General features: G+C 36.8%; 1 pseudogene; it reads left to right on the top strand.

Moving 5' to 3' along the window:
* Positions 1-11111: 11111 nt before the first annotated feature.
* On the top strand, positions 11112-14774 carry LOC149211563 (pentatricopeptide repeat-containing protein At1g11290, chloroplastic pseudogene; annotated as a pseudogene).
* Positions 14775-15037: the final 263 nt, after the last annotated feature.

Genomic DNA, 15037 nt, shown 5'->3' with positions numbered 1-15037 from the left:
CCAAGGGAAATTGTGATAGATCAGGGAGGTCAATTCACATCCAAACTGGTGGAGAAGCTGATGGAAGAGTACAAAGTCAAGCACATAAAATCTACTCCTTACCATCCGCAAGCAAATGGTCAAGTGAGTCTACAAACAAAGTTCTTGAAGGCATCATTACCAAGACTGTTAATCTACATAGAAGAGATTGGGAAAAAAGGCTTCCTGAAGCCTTATGGGCCTACAAAACTACATGGAGGAATACAACAGGACATTCTCCTTATGAGCTTGTTTATGGGAAAGAAGTCCTACTCCCCATTGAGTTCCAAGTTAAAACTTTCAAGATGGCAGTTCAGTTGGGAATGGATCTATCAGAAGCCCAAAAGCATAGAATGGAGCAGTTGAATGAGCTAGATGAGATCAGACAAGAAGAAATCCTAAGAACTGATCTAGTTCAATATCAAAGAGCTAAGTGGCATGACAAATACATCAAGGAGAAAAAGTTTCAAGAAGGAGATTGGGCATTGCTATTTGATTCCAAGTTTAAAGATTTCAAAAGAAAATTTCAGACTCATTGGCTTGGGCCATATGAGATTGACAAAATCTTTAGCAATGGAGCGGTAAGAATCAAAACCATTGATGGACATCAAACTCCTCTTATTGTGAATGTCTACAGATTAAAGATCTATCATAAGCCACTCTTAAAGGAGGAATTTGTCAAAATCTTTCAAGATAATTCTGCAATAAGGCTGGTGAAGAAGAATCCTTCTTCTCCACCAGCCTAGTCTTTGTTCTTTTCTGTTTTATTAAAAAAAAATAAAAAAAATGTATAAGCCTGAAAACCAATCACTGATTGGCAGTGTTATACAGAAAATATAGGGTGAAAATCAGAAACTTCTGATGTCCTATATTTTCCAAAAAAATCTTTCCTCATTTTATCACTTCATTTCACTTCACTCCATTTCATTTCATTTCATTTCATCATCTCATTTCGCCAATAAAATTTCTTTCATGAACAATTTTCATATATAATTCACTCAGTCATCATTCATTTCCATCTTCATTCAGTCATATGTTCACTGTGTCAATTTCCGCAGATGAATTCAGTGTCCGCAGCTAGAAACTGATTCTGCAGCCAGTTGATTGATTCCGTAGCTAACACTCTGTTATTCAACATTGATAGTCAGATGTTAGCCAAATAATGATGAGAACGAAGTGCAGGTATGACAAAGGAAAATATTTTGAAGTTATAAAGCACCTAAAGCACCAACAGGAAGCAGCTAATCAAAGGTTAATGGACGAAAGTGGCAAAAATTCCAAGGTATGAGCAAGATTTATTTCAAATAGCATTTAAAAAAAAAAGCACATTCTATATAGTTATGAAACCACGGCTCCATTATATGTAATGATTAGCATTGATAGCTTCCATAACCGCTCCATGACCTTTACATGATTTCTCCATGAACCTTGCATTAATTTTTAACAGCCTCATGATCCGCCTTCAAATTTAACTCGTGTTTATTTGTACGTTGGCATTCCACCTGCTGAACTGGGTAATTATGAGGACGTGATATATTTGATCACGGCTCTGTCCCATCGCACATTCCGCAACCATTTTGAGAATGTGCTCATGCTTATTCCGCAACCATCTATTTCAAAATCTAAGCTGACCCTATTCCCATACTATCTCGTTTGTTATTTCCGGCCTGTTTACACTCCCGCGAACTCATTCTCATTACTTGTTCTTTGCTCTTTCATTTACAATTACTGGTTTTTCTCCATAAACCTTTTCCATTCCCTGCTAACACAGTCGTTTCACCTTCATTAATCCATTATTCACTCAGACGTATTTTAAGGCAGGAGGTATGAATGGGTCTTTTGCTAAGAGCAGAACTGGAAGGGTCCAAATTCATGGAGGGGTATCCCCAATTGAAAAACATACTAAGGAAGGCACGATGGCTACAGTTCATCCAGAAATTCAGAGCCTACAACAAAGAAGTTACGAAGACATTTGCGAGTTCTTTTAATGCCGTGGAAGTTGAGGTTGGAGACCTTAAATTTTCTGTCACAGAGGCATCTATCGCAGCCGCAATGGAACTCTCACAGGAGGGGGAACGGTGGTTCAAAAACAAAAGCTTTGACGAGAGGGCCTGGAGGGTTATCCTATGCAATCCAGGTATGGATATAACCATTTTCAAACGTGGAATCCCTGTCTCTGCTTTAGAAGAAAAGTGGGCCAGTCTATTATTGATAATCCAGAAGTTTATTACACGTGAAGGACGATTTGGGTCCATGTATATGTACCACACCAGGGAAAATTTTAAGAACCCCCCCTAAATTTATAAATATAATAAATGGGCGAATCTCCATGGTATATAGGAAAAATGGAAGGCGATTTTATCAATAATATAATATGTATATATAATTTTTTGGCGAATCTCTCACCAGGCATGGCGAATATTTTACTCAATTATAAAATCTTGTAAGATCTTGGCGAGTCTTTAACTAAAAAATAAAACTTTGTATGGATCTAAGACGATAAAATTTCCCCTTTAAATAGTCTATGCTCACATGAATACCATGGTATTACCATGGGTTATCATAAACCTGGAGCTTAAAAATTACTATTAGTAATTTATAAAAATGAATAAAATTAATAGTTGATTTTTATTTATAAAATCTTGTAAGATCTTGGCGAGTCTTTAACTAAAAAATAAAACTTTGTATGGATCTAAGACGATAAAATTTCCCCTTTAAATAGTCTATGCTCACATGAATACCATGGTATTACCATGGGTTATCATAAACCTGGAGCTTAAAAATTACTATTAGTAATTTATAAAAATGAATAAAATTAATAGTTGATTTTTATTTTATTTTTTATTTTAACCAAGCTAAAATGTTTAACCTACATTAAATTACAACATCCACTTTTACTCTTGACCAAGCCCCAAGAAGATCAAATATTTTTTCACTCTATGCTAGTTTGCATATCATGATATTTGATACCTCTCGGGGGTTAGTAGATCTAGAGTAAGGATGGATCTATGCTGGTTTAATTCCCCCATTTAAATATGCTACATTCCAGGTGAATACCATGGGTCAATACCATGTGCCATTTTGGTGAATACCATGGGTCAATACCATGTGCCATTTTTATTTTTATTAATTCTAATATTAGGGTTAATAATGGTTTTTTGCATGGTATTAATAACAATCTAGTCCATGGTATTTGTCCCATAGTATTTTGCCCATAAGTTTCACCTAAATATAACCCATTTTTTGAGTGTTGGTAAATATAGGGTGACTTATGGAGTAAATATAAAAAAATGTTTTATTTGTTTACCATACCTCTCGTTTATTTATATTTTTATTAATTTACCATACCTCTAAATAAAACCTCTTTCTTGAGCCTTCATAAATAGAACGAGGGTTATGGACTAAATATAAAAAGAGGTTTTATTTATTTACCATACATCTAGTTTATTTATATTTTTATTTATTTACCATACCTTTTGAGTAAGTATAAAAATACGTTTTATTTATTTACCATACCTCCACTTTACTTATATTTTTATTTGTTTACACCAGGTGACATATGGAGTAAATATAAAAAATGTTTTATTTATTTACCATACCTCTCATTTATTTATATTTTTATTAATTTACCATACCTCTTTTATAAATATGGTATTTGGCCCATAGGATTCACTTAAATAAAACCTATTCTTGAAAATGGGCGAATGGATTCACTTAAATAAAACCTATTCTTGAAAATGGGGAATGGAAGGTTGTAACTCCTAATTTCAAGGGCTAAATTTACCTTTTTTACCCTCTTCCTTAAAATAAGGTGGGCTATTTGAGGTGATTTGTAAAAATGTACTATGATACAAAATATTCGCCCACTAAAAATTAAAAACCCCTTAATTTCGCCAAAGGGCGAACATTCGCCCCTAAAATTATCCTTGTACCACACCCGGTTGTTGATGTATTTTCTAGAAAATCAAACCATTAATTTGCCTTACTTTTTATTGAATAGCCTGAAAAGATGTCCATATCTGTCCAAAAGAATCTGGAGGACAAAGAACCCCACCTGTACCATCACGGCCTTGTAAAAATTTTGATTGAAAAATAGTTGAAGGAAAAGAAGGACACCTGGGAACAGTTTTTAGTTAGAAACTTCTTTCAAGATCCACCTAAAACACCCGAGAGCAACTCAACAAGGAAAAGTAGGAGAAGGAAAACAAGTGTGAGAATTCAGGACACTCCTACTAACATAGCTAAAGAAACTAATAAGGAAGAGAAGCTGCCAGAAAGTAGGAAGGAAAGAATTGAGGTTAGGAAGCAAAGAAAATTAAAGGGAAAGAGAAAAATTGAAGTTGTCTATCAGACCCCGGAACCTTCCTCAAAAGAGGACCGCTAAATACTTTCTGAAAGACTAGTTTACCTTCAGGAATCAGCTGCAACAAAAAGGAAAGGGAAAGAAAAACAGAGTGTGGAGAAAGAAGACACTGGCTCACAAAATCTAAGGAGGAGCTCCAGACTTAAAGGAAAACTGAGGAAAGTACAAACTAAAGGGCCCCACTTCATTGATTTAGGAGGGGAAACACCGAAACAACCTCCAACAATCCCTCCTGGTTGTGGCCCACACCATACTCCTATTCCTCAGCTAGATTTTGAGATTAGTCCTTCTCAGCCAGATCTTGAGATCAGTCCTTCTCAACTAGATTTTGGGGACAACCCAAGGAAGAATACAGCTGAGATAGATCCAACCCAAAAAGAAATGTATGATTATATTGAAACGTTGGAGAAAACTGCCACAGATCAAGGCACTTCATCTGCCCAGCCTAATACAGCCCAGGAAGCTCTAATCCAATCACTAAAACAGGAAGTTTTTGAGCTGGAGGTCCTAAATAGACACATCAAAAGAGAAAATGAAACATTGAGAGAACAGAGCAAGTTGGATAAGATTATTCATGACAACACCATGTTGCATCTTGGGATATGGCAGAAGAAAAATAGAAAATTGAAGAAAAAGAGCAAGAGGTTGAGCAGAGATCTCATCAACCTCAAATTCAAGTCCCTAATGAGGAAGCCGAGGATGACAGTGGTCTCGAGAAAGAAGAAAAGAAGGCTGGATGTGTTGGCAGAGGTCTTAGAACACATGAACTAAAGGGAGGATGATCAAAGTTTTGGTTGCATGAGGACATCCAACACCTTCACAGTGGGGGTATGTTGAGCCCTGAAACTACATCTCTCCTACACATTTTCCTAGACTTTTTCCCCTCACGAGTACCTCATAAGCTATCAAAGATCATTGCATATTGATTCTAAAAGAGCATTTAAGTGGTTTTCTAACTATGTTTTTGCGTTTGCTATTTGAATTAGATTTTTCTCAGTAGTTGCGAAATGCAACCGCTTTTCGTCGCTGATTTGACTTTCCACAGCTGTTTTTGTTAATCTCTAGGATGCATGTGTCATCAAGCAAAACGATGCACGTGGGCAGTTGAGGAATGATCTGGACATGGATCAGGTCCTATTGGTTTAGCCAGATTCATAAAGGAAAGCCGTGGTCAAACAGTGGTCAAACAAAGGAGTCTTATGGCAACAAGCCTCTGTTTTTCAACACGTGAAGGGTCTGAGGCCGTTCCTGGATCCTTGGGTTCATTTTGACAGTTGTAGACTACCTCCACGACACAAATCCAACAACCATATTTTGATAGATTGAATGATCTCGGAAACCATCATTCTAAACTCATGGATGCTCTCTTTTTACGTGTCCTCTGTTAAAGGTGTTTCATAAGAAAATAGTTATGTAATTTCCCTTATAAATAACGCGTTTGCAAACGCATAGAGTTAGTTAGTTTTTTATGTCGTTTTGTTGTTAGTCATTGTACTGTGCCGTGAACTGGTCTTGCTGTTGTAACGAGAGGAGTCTTCCTCTGTTTTGCAATATAACAAGACTCTATTTTATATGACTGTGTGAGCGTAATTCCAGACTGATAGCGTGTTGACCAAGGCCGTGCAGAGGGCCCCTGCACGCTGAGGTTTTGTTTTCTTTATTGCTGTAAAGTTTTTATGTATTGTTTCCTTATTTCCATTGTACATATTTCATAATTTGTTCACCTGTGTATATTTCATAAGATAGTTATGATGTTAACGTTACAGTCCTGTACATGATTTTTCAAGCATTGTATATTGTTGCTAACACTGATCAGTGTGTGTTTCAGGATAGGCTAGGCCCAGGCATTTTCATACAATTTTTACGATAACTAGTGACATGAGATTAGCCTCTCTGCTAACTTTGCTTTTCTTAGCTTTTTAATTTCAGTTATGCTTTGATTTCAATTTTATTCATTTGCTTTGTCAGTTAGTTTAGATATCAAATTCCTCATATCATGGACGTTATCTCCAGAGCCATAGCTTAGACTACTTGGCGAGCTATCGGACTATGAATGATGCGATTTGATTTTAGCTTTATTTTTCTGCAATTAGATATCAAATTCCTCATATCATTGACGTTATCTCCAGAGCCATAGCTTAGACTACTTGGTGAGCTATCAAACTATGAATGATGTGATTTGATTTTAGTTTTATTTTTCTGCAATTAGATATCAAATTCCTCATATCATTGATGTTATCTCCAGAGCCATAGCTTAGAATACTTGGCGAGCTATTGGACTATGAATGATGTGATTTGATTTTAGCTTTATTTTTCTGCAATTAGATATCAATTCCTCATATTATTGACATTATCTCCAGAGCCATAGCTTAACCCCAAAAAGACTACTTGGCGAGCTATCAGACTATAAATGAAGTGAATTGATTTTACTTTTATTAGTTTGCAGTTTTTGATTTGTTTGAGTGCAATAGCTTAAATTTTATTTCTGTATTTAGATGGGCAGCAACGATAGAGATTTCATGATTAGTAGTTCATCATTTGTTTGATTCAAGTAGCTGCACATTTACATTCTTGTTTAGCTGCACATTTACATTCTTGTTCAAGTATTAATTTCATCACTAGACTATTTTGAGATCCTCTGAAATGTTAAGTTTTGGAAGTCATCATAAAGGACATAATTGCCTTAAAATCTATACCCAAAATTGCCTTCTAAAGTATTCTTAAAACTTAGGAATAGGATTTCCATTTTCATTAGGAGACAAACCAAGATAAAACCCCCAAAAACAAGATAAAACTGAAAACAATAAAAACTAAGAAAGAGGTTGCCTTGCACATATAGTGCGCCACACTTCATCAGTTTACGACTCCCGGATTGATAATTAATGTAGAAATTTAGGACATACTAAATTGACTAAACAGTGAGACCATGGCGATCAAGTTAGAACAAAGAAACACCTCCTATTCAACCTAGCTGGAGATAGGGGGTGGGAGGGAGCTTTATACTCTTGATGACCTCAGTGGAGATAAAATTACTTTGGCTCCTGCTATCAATAATTAAATGTTGTGGAGTTCCCTTCACCCACAACTATGAATGAAATAGGGCCCCCCCCTCCTCAATATCCTCTAACTCTTTTGGTTGGATTTTCACAATTACAATGGTAGCATTGGTTCTGCATCAATGATCAACTTTCCTTTATTTTGTTCAGAATTGGAATATGAGTTGGGATCCATCTCTTTAAGCTCAACCAATATTGATTTTCTTAAGAGTCATTATTAATGTTATGCCATGGGATTTTGTGGAACTCACACCACTTTCCAGTGTCATTCTTTTCCTGTGACTTGGGATGGTTGTCTTGAGGTTGGCTCTCCTTTCTATGTCCCTTTTTATGTGAGTTAGGGCCACCTTTTCCAAGCTTATGTTATGGAGGATTTGTAGACCTGAACTCTTGTTGATTCCTTTGTTTCAATTTTTTCTCAATTTTGACAACATATTAATAAGTGACTCCCAATGAGTAGATATCCAAGAAATCCATATTTGTGTGGATGTACCTATGTAGGACACTATCGTACTTTAGAAACAAGTTCTACTTAGATTCTTTGATACCAAATGTGAGTGCAAGGTATGGAAAATAGTGGTATAGTCTAGCATTTTCTAGTCTCTCTCCTATTGTAGAGTGGTCCATCTTATGTACTAGTCATCATAGTACCCCATAGGGTAGAAATCCTTGAGGGAATCCACAAATTCTACCCAAGTAGGTTCCTTCGTAAATGCCATAGATTCATCCAAGTAACCTTCCCACCAAGCTTTGACATGGGGAATGATTTTAAGGAGCGAAAAATTGATCTTTTCATTACCAATTTGTTTTTGGATAGATTAGTGACCCTCGAGCATGTTCAACCATTTCTCTAAGGCACTTAAATTTATGTGGCCTTCAAATAATGAGATATAAAATTTAACTTGCACCTTGAAGGGTATTGCGTCTTCAAACTTGCTTCTTGTTGAACATTCCTTGGCCACTGTTGGAATCATCGAAGCATATAGATGAAATTTTCCATCATCTCATTCCTTTGTCCGTGAGTGCTTGCTCAAGCAACAACTTGGTAGGATCTCTTACTCCATCACTTCTATTTTCTTCTGCCATGAGAGGTTGCTTGGGTTGGTGAGAGTGGTTTTCCTCAAGTCAAACTAGCTTGAGATTTGATTCTCTATACCTTGACCTTGTTAGAGAAATGTGTTGGAAATTGATATGGAGAAAATTGCTATAATACCACTAATTTGGGTTGCCTAAGGAATGAGACAAAGTATCATCAATAGAATATGTCACAAATGTATAAAAAATAATGTAGCACAAATATTGACAATAGAATATGTCACAAGTGTATATAAAACAATGATACGAAAATAGCTTAATTCTTTTTATCGAATGGTAAAAATATATGTAAACTTCCTTCTTTTAAAAAGGTGAAGGCACATATTTATATTATTTACAGGCGACTTTTCACTTGGGAGAGATGCACTTGCACTATTTATTTTGTTATTAAATACCATGAGTGAATACCATGGGTGGATAGCTTGGTGAATGCCATGGGTGGATACCTTGGTGAATGCCATGGGTGAATATTATGGGGAATTACCATGAGGTTGTAACCCATGAATGGAAAAAATTTGAGTTTAACAATAAAAAATACAATATTGACCACATTGGTTTGATGGAAAAGGTGGATAGCCACCAATCTCCACTCAAATAATATTGCAAAGGTTAAACATTAGGTGGGGAATATCATAGTTGTGGAATCTAGTAAAAATTAAAGATCCATGTTGGTTCAATGGAAAAAAGTGGATAGCCACCAGTTTTCACTTGGATCACAAATGAGTTACAACTCAATCCTTCTAGAGTCTTCTTCATATCCCCACATGGCTAGCCCCTTTTCCATGAGCAATGGGGGTTGACATGGAATCCTTCCAAATTATGCATCCAAACTCCAATTGACACAATTCTTGCACCCTTGGGAAGGTATTCGAGTGTAGAAAAATGTCATAGGGTCTCATGCTTAAGTGAGAAGGATTTAACCCAAAAAAAACATCTTTTAAGGCCTCAAACTATCCCACAATATTATAGACCCAAATTCTCCAAAATGGGTCACATCATAAAACTTCTCCCGTAAGCTAATTCCTTCAAATTTTCCACTCTAAAAGCATCGAGATGGATGAAAAATTATGCAGTGATCCAATCTAGATCACTCTATATTGATGGCATTTATTTATATACTATTAAATTGTCTCTCCCTCATTTATGGCTTCTCAAGTCAAAATTACTTTTAGGACTTTTGACATTCTTCAATGCACAGAGGATAAAGAAGCCTCTTCATATGTCATGTCACCAATAGTCTACAAGCAAATGGGCTCTCTTAGTAATGTCTCCTTGCAACTTATTTTGAGATGGGAATCTTTCCTAACCTCTAGGAGTCTTAGCTAGTTTGCTTATTGCCTAGATGGTAAAATATTTTTTACTGATGTAGAAGTTTTGGATGCTCCTATGGACTTCAACATGATACTTGGTAGGAGCTATATGTATTTTAAGAAGTTAGTTGCATTCTTTCTCATGCACACCTACAATTTCCCCATGAAAGAAAAATGGTTGTCATTAACTAGCCTACATATAGTCCTAACATTGGGTAGAACTTGGATAATGCTTTTCTCCTTTAGTTTTTGATCATTTAATTGTTGTAATTCTAAATGTTAGCCTTGGTCTTTATAAAGACTTATCAAAGTTATGGTACACCTTCAAAACTATCTTATGTGACTTCTATAATGTCTTGAAATTTCTAAAAGTATTTTTGGAAGATTGCTTCTTAAAAGAACTTTGTACTATTTCTTTTTAAACTTAATTTTGTAGCCTTGAATAAAGCCCATATAAAATTCAAAGTAAAATTAAGAAAAATATCAAAATAATGAAGTATTATTTCTTTCGCAGATAATACTTGAGAATACTCCTTACATAGTCAAGCTAGTGGATGAAATAAATTTGAGTAAGGAGAGAGAACCCAAAAAACTAATAGATCTCATGACATCTAAGATCTTGCTAAGTAATAAGTGATTGGTATACCTGACTTGTGGAATGTCGGATATACTTTTGATGTGATAGTGACAACTAGAAGGTTTGATCTTGGATCTTACCTAGATTATTCCTACATATTACATATATATTATATCAAACTATGAAGAATTGGTAATATGTAGAAATAATTTGTCCATGGGTGGTAGCACAAATGACAAGAAACATGTTGGCAAGCCCTTGTGAATCCAAGTCATAAAAAATTCAAACCCCCAAACATATCTCATCAGTTCAACTAAAAAAAATGTAGAAATAATCAAGTGAGATCCAAAATCAAACTTTCTAGTCACAGCTATCACATCAAAAATATATCCTAACATTCCCAAATAACATATACTAATAAATATTAGATGCCAAATATTGGGCAAGGGACTAAGGTTTTTTGCGGCTAGATATATTGAAGGTGAGGAATATATCTAGGACCCTTTGAGTAAAAATAATACTTTCTGCTCTTGCTAAAATTGAGCACATGATACGAAAAAATGTGTAACTTTTTCTGCGTTACCACCAAAATTTTATATGTTTAAATCAACTTGAGAGTTTAATTTGAAAACAGAACAAAAATGAGTGCCTAAAAGTAAGAGAGAGGTATCTTTGTTATCCTATCCATAGAATTTAACAAAGAAAAAATTGCTCGTGAACGATCTCCTCTCAAAACCCACTGTGAACAATGGAACGCATCATATTCACTCATATTCGGCGAATCATGTCACTTCCAATTTTTGAATATCTTTCCCATGGGAGGATGGAAAAGGAAAATACATGGATGAACATGCTAATCCTGTTCAGATATTATGAACAAAAACAGACCTGTGATACCTTTGCCAAGTTTTGGCTCAAGTAGTGTGGCTGTGAGATTCATATCGTCCCGTACAGATATCAACATTCCAACAAAGGGATGTACAAGTTACTGATGCGGCAAAATTAGAGTGAAGGATGGGAATGTCATGGTAGGCCTCATCTGCCCTGGCTTGCCTGATAGGATGGATATGTTCCTATATTTCCTGCCTTCTTCTCCATGCCTACGTAACTCTCCATCTCCCATTGAAAATTCCTTACATCCCACAACAATTCTGCAATCTTATCATCCCTATTTTTATTTCTATGGTCGTTGTTCTGCTCCCACCTCCAGTGTTGTTGCTGCGGCAGTTAATCAGCGGCGTAGGTATCAAGTGAAGAAAGCGAGAGAAATTTCAGCATGTGCCAATGCATATACTGACCAAACCCAATTCACACAAACGTATATACACAAACAGAAACAAAGCACTGCTCTGTTATGGAACGACACAATCAGAGGTTATGTAAAGAACGGTCTCTGGGACAAAGCTCTGAGGATGTATTATCAGATGCAACGCGCAGGCATAGATCCCGACAAGTCGATATTTATTTCTGCAATCAATGCATGCGGCAAACTAGCGAATTTTCAAGCAGGCATAAAGATTCATGAAGATATCATCGCAAGGGGTTTTGAATCGGATGTTTTTGTGGGCACTGCACTCACCTCAATGTATGCCAATTGCGGGTATATAGACAATGCACGCGAAGTGTTCGACAGAATGCCTAAACGAGATGCGGTGTCATGGAATGCAATAATTGCTGGTTATTGCCATAGTGAACTACACTATCAAGCATTGACATTATTCGGTGAAATGCAAGTCCATGGAATAAAACCCAGTTCAATCCCCGTTGTTAGTGTTCTGCCTGTGTGTGCCCATTTGTTGGCTCTGGAACAAGGTAAGCAGATCCATGGTTATGCAATAAGAAGTGGAATTGAAAATGATGTTCTTGTGGGTACTGGGCTTGTAAACATGTATGCAAAATGCGGGAATGTCAGCGTGGCCCACAAACTTTTTGAAAGAATGCCTAAACGAGATGTTGTGTCATGGAATGCAATCATTGCAGGGTATTCCCAGGATGGCCATTCCCATAAAGCATTGGCATTCTTCAATGAAATGCAAGTCCAGGGAATAAAACCCAACTTAGTCACCACGGTTAGTGTTCTGTCTGCATGTGCCCATTTATTGGATCTGAAACAAGGTAAGCAGATACACGGATATGCAATAAGAAATGGATTTGAATCTGATGTTGTTGTTGGCAATGCACTTTTAGACCTCTATGCCAAATGTCAGGATGTTTACATTGCTCAGAAATTGTTTGAAAGAATGCCTCAACAAAATGTTGTGTCATGGACTTCACTAATTGCTGCGTATTCCCAAAATGACCTTCCCCATGAATCGTTAGCATTCTTTATTGAAATGCAACTCCAAGGAATAAAACCTGACTCAGTTGCCATAGTTAGTGTTCTGTCTGTATGTGCCCATTTAACGGCTCTGGAACAAGGGAAGCAAATACATGGTTACGCATTAAGAAGTGGATTTGAATCTGATGTTGTCGTTGGCAATGCACTTGTAGACCTGTATGCTAAATGTAAGGTTGTTAACTTTTCCCACAAATTGTTTGAAAGAATGCATACACAAAATGTTGTGTCATGGAATGCAATCATTGCTGGTTATGCCCAGAATGGCCATTCCGTTGAAGCCTTTGCATTCTTCAATGAAATGCAAGTCCAGGGAATAAAACCTGATTCAATTACGATAGTTAGTGTTCTCCTTGCATGTGCAGATCTGTTGGCTTTGGAACAAGGTAAGCAGATCCATGGTTATGGAATAAGAAGGGGTTTTGCATGTGATGTTGTTGTAGGAACTGGGCTTTTAAACATGTATGCCAAATGTGGGAATGTTAACATTGCCCACAAAGTATTTGAAAGAATGCCTAAACAAAATGTCGTGTCAGGGACTGCAATGATTGCAGGTTATTCCCAGAATGGACATCCCCATGAAGCCTTGGCACTATTCATTGAAATGCAAGTCAGGAAAATAAAACCCAACTCAATCACCATGGCTACTGTTCTTCCTGCATGTGCTGATTTAATGGCTCTAGAACACGGTAAGCAGATCCATGGTAATGCAATTAGAAGTGGATTCGAATCCGATGTTGCTGTGGGCACTGCACTTGTAGAAATGTATGCTAGATGTGGGCATATAGGAATTGCTCGACAAGTGTTTGACAAAGTGTCAAATCGAGATGCGGTCTCATGGAATGCAATGATTTTAGCCTATGGAATTCATGGTCATGGTGAGGATGCTCTTGCTCTTTTTTCCAAAATGCAACAGAGAGGCACAAAGCCAGATCATATCACCTTCACTGCTGTTTTGACTGCCTGCTCTCATGCAGGATTAGTCAACCAGGGATGGCAATACTTTGAAAGCATGAAGTCGGATTATGGCCTTACACCTAAACTGGAGCATTACGCATGCTTGGTTGACCTTCTTGGGCGTGCCGGTCATCTAGATGAAGCATATGACATTATCAAAAAGATGCCATTAGAGCCACAGGGTAATGTTTGGGGAGCCTTGCTCGGAGCCTGCAGAATTCATGGCAACATTGAGCTTGGAGAGCAAGCAGCAAAACATCTTTTCAAATTAGAACCAAATAATGCTGGATATTATGTACTGTTGTCAAACATATATGCCGAGGCAGGTAGGTGGCAAGAGGTTGCAAAGTTGAGGACAATGATGAAAGAGAGGGAAGTGAAGAAGCAACCAGGATGCAGTTTTATTGAGGTAAATAAAGAGGTTCATGCATTCCTCGTCAGAGACAGAACCCATCCTCAATCTGAAAAAATTTATGCAACGTTGGAAACCTTGTATGGGCAAATGAAGAAGGCAGGTTATGTGCCTAACACAAATCTTGTGCTACACGATGTGGAGGAGGAGATGAAGGAAAACATTTTATGCAGTCATAGTGAGAAGCTAGCCATTAGTTTTGGGATCATCAGTACAAGCCCAGGCAACCCCATTCGTATCATGAAAAACCTCCGTGTGTGTAGCGACTGCCATAATGCCACTAAGTTCATCTCTAAGATTGTTGGTCGAGAAATTATTGTAAGGGATGCAAACCGTTTCCACCATTTTAAGAATGGATTTTGTTCTTGTGGAGATCACTGGTGATGATGATGCAATAGGTTTATGCTTTTCAGCTAATATGTGCATGCCATACCTTTGTTAGGCGAGTACAACATCTGTACAAAGAGAGACATGTGTTAACCCGTATTGGCTGAATCTTTTGATAGGTTGGTAAGCTCAGTCATAACTATAAACAAGCACACAAATAGGGAATTGTGTCAGTAATTGACATAATATTGTATTTCATGTTATGTAAATTTGTATAGTTGATTGCAGTGAATATATAGTACCTTCTGGCGGATTTTTTCTGTATGCAGGACTTTCTTATGAAGTTATGGGATTTGTAGGAGATAAAGTTATATATAAGCAATTATATTTTTGGAGTATTAGCTTAAGGTCCTAACATGATTATTCTGTAATACGGCTATCTCATTTGTCTGTACACAATGATCTTGCTACCTGTATTGTAGGTTTTTTTACCTTTTTGAAATAAAAAAATTTCTTGCTATCAAAGGGTCGCTACCAGAAATGGAAAATGAACATGATGACCTGAGAAGATGGAAGAGACATTTGCA

Source organism: Pinus tabuliformis, chromosome 1_1, assembly GCF_031772625.1.
Source record: "Pinus tabuliformis cultivar Carrire ecotype Pingquan chromosome 1_1, CPIR1, whole genome shotgun sequence".
NCBI lineage: Eukaryota > Viridiplantae > Streptophyta > Pinopsida > Pinales > Pinaceae > Pinus > Pinus tabuliformis.
This window is presented reverse-complemented; position numbering and strand designations above follow the sequence as displayed.